This window comes from Protopterus annectens, chromosome 10.part0 (genome assembly GCF_019279795.1).
Source record: "Protopterus annectens isolate FY-2018-M chromosome 10.part0, PAN1.0, whole genome shotgun sequence".
Lineage (NCBI taxonomy): Eukaryota > Metazoa > Chordata > Ceratodontiformes > Protopteridae > Protopterus > Protopterus annectens.
Window position 1 is genome coordinate 1,493,303,900 of NC_056744.1, and position 3,009 is coordinate 1,493,306,908.

Below are 3,009 nucleotides of genomic sequence, written 5' to 3' on the forward strand. Positions count from 1 at the left end.
ACGACTATCTAATGTATTTCAGACTCGACGATGCCCCATGTTAGTGGGTGAAAGAGCTCAGTATCTTTTGACTGTGGAGTGTATCTTTTTAGTCATTGTCTGTTTTGGCCTGATATATATGCAATAATGTCTTTTATGAAGATGACCAGGACTCAAGGTTTGCTGTATTTCCGCTTACTGGCACGTGGACATAGATAGGCCAAGTAATACATAATATGGGTAGTCAAACAGACATCCGCGATTGGGGAACATACAGCAGCAGTCAAAACCACTGGCCAGATGGTGACAGTCCAACACGTTCTACACTTTACATATGCACATCGGTGTCCATTGTAGGACTCCAAAAATTGATCCATTCGCAATATCGACCAGCTGCGATCGACGCCGACAGAGTGACAGCCGTGACTACGGCACAGCTAGACATATACACCACCAGCGTGTTTAAGGTTGATGACAACTGTCCATGAAATGCAGGACATATGAACAGAAATCCCCAGATTGTCGTGTCCATAGAAGTCGCCCACATCCCAGTCCCGCACATGAAGGATGTGTAATGGGTACCGTGGAGGTTGCAGCCATGGGATCCTGGGTATGCAAAATGGCTCGGTGTTGTTTGGCAGATAATCAGTTGTCCCACCCGTGGAGGGATGTGGGTATAGCACGTGCCTTACTCCCCACTAATGATGCAAAGCATCCACGGATAATGCTAAAAGCAGGTGTGAAATGTGTACAGCCCTATATCAGTGTCCAGTAGGCAATTCCCATGGATGGACAAGTGTACGACCAAGATGGCACCTATAACTGGAAACCTGATGGAATTACACAGCTGCAGTAAGGCATAACACAGGAAATACAGATAGGGACTACAGTAGACACTCCCCATACAAAGTCAGACCGCCCGCGAATACCGGGCGTACACAGCACTCGATCTGCCAGCAACAACATGAGGATCACTCGCTTCCATACTGCGGAACAAATGGGTGACCTGTGGAACACATACTAATGGCACACTAACAACTTCAACTAGGAAGGTCATAGGATGTTTCAACACTGGCGTTCCCGCATATAATGAACATCCTTCAATGAATAAATAGGGTATACATGTTCTGGCTGTGTTATATTGACAATACAGTGGCGTATATGTCCTACTGGGCCTTTTGAGGATTACTTAAAGCAGTTGCCAACCTGCAGCATTACATCAATACCATTTGGGTTAATCGTAGTAGAACATGGGTTTCGTAGCACAACATAATATGTGTAGTCAAACACACATCCGCGATTGGGGAACATACAGCAGCGGTCACAACCACTGGCCAGATGGACACAGTCCAACATGTTCTACATTTTACATATGCACATTTGTGTCCATTGTAGGACCCAAAAATTTATCCTTTTGCAATGGCAACTGGCTGCGATTGGGAGACCCAGATGAACTACAGCCATGACTACGGCACAGCTGCAGATATGCACCGCCAGCGTGTTCAAGGTTGATGACAACTGTCCATGAAATGCGGGACATATGCACAGAAATCCACAGATTGTCGAGTCCACAGATGTGCGTCCACATCCCATTCCCGCACACATGGAGGATTTGCAATGGGTACTGTCGAGGGTTGCAGCCATGGGATCGTGGGTATGCAGAAATGGGTGTCGGAGATGATTGGCAGATGATCCATTGTCCCGCCCCGTGGGAGGGATGTGGGTACAGAACATGGCTTACTCCCCACCAATAATGACAATCATCCACCGGAGAATGCTACATGCAGGTGTGAAATGGGTACAGCCGTACACCAGTGTCCAGTAGGCATTTCCCAAGGATGGACAAACGTACGGCCAAGATGGCACCCATAATAGCAAACCTGGTGGAATCACACAGCTGTAGTAAGGCATAACACAGGAAATACAGATAGGCTACCACCTGTCCCACTTTGCTAGGGACAGTCCTCTTGGGCAGTTGTGTCCTGACAAAAATTGTAAATATGGCAAATGTCTGAGATTTAGACAAATTATTTCCTATATTTTATAATAGTTTATTAAACAGTTATTCTGTATCAAACACCTAAATATTATAAGAAACAGAATACAACTAAATGTTGGCAAGAATAAGTTTTATTTAGGAAGCAAAGAGCGTTCCACTTGTACTGACCGTGGTATTCAAACTGACCAAAATGTCCCACTTTGGCCATTTGAAAAGGTGGCAACCCCAAATACAGATGGGACTACAGTAGACACAATTCCCCATACACAGCCAGACCGCTGTATGGTCATCAGCATACAGCAACGCAATCCGCAGCAAGAGAATGGGATCACACGCTCATCTGCTGGAACAACAGCATTCGCGACATACCAATGGTGCCACCAGCCTCTGATAATTGCTAGCTTGCATAATAATGTAAGGTAATCTACATATAAGAGTATGTATATGCACACATACATATATATATATATATATATATATATATATATATATATATATATATATATATATATTAATACATATGAAATATAGTGGTAGGTGTCAGTATCCATACACACCTTACTCACAGGAAACAGTGAAGATAAACGGCAACCAGAATCTGCAGCAACACAGCTCGACTCCTGTGAGAGACCTAATAACCCTTTTAACTGCTTTCAAAAGGTGCTCTCCAGTACTTTAATTTGACAGGCCCTATACTCACAATTTGAAAGCAAAATATACATACTAGTAGGCCCTACTAATAAAGACCATTGTAAATACTAGTCTGAAGACTCACTGTGCAAGCCATGACTCCTATACAGGAATATAGTGCTGCGGAACTTGTACAGTAGGAATGAAGATAAAGGCAAAGTGTGTACTACCCAAAGCATGTCAGCAGACTTTACCGGCCCCAATTACTGGATTCCCATACTAGTGTAGCTCTTTAACAGAAACAGCCCTGCTAATTGTTAGCTTGTACCCAATAATGTCAGGTAATGTACATATATGAAAGTATGTATATGTCCATATATATATATATATATATATATATA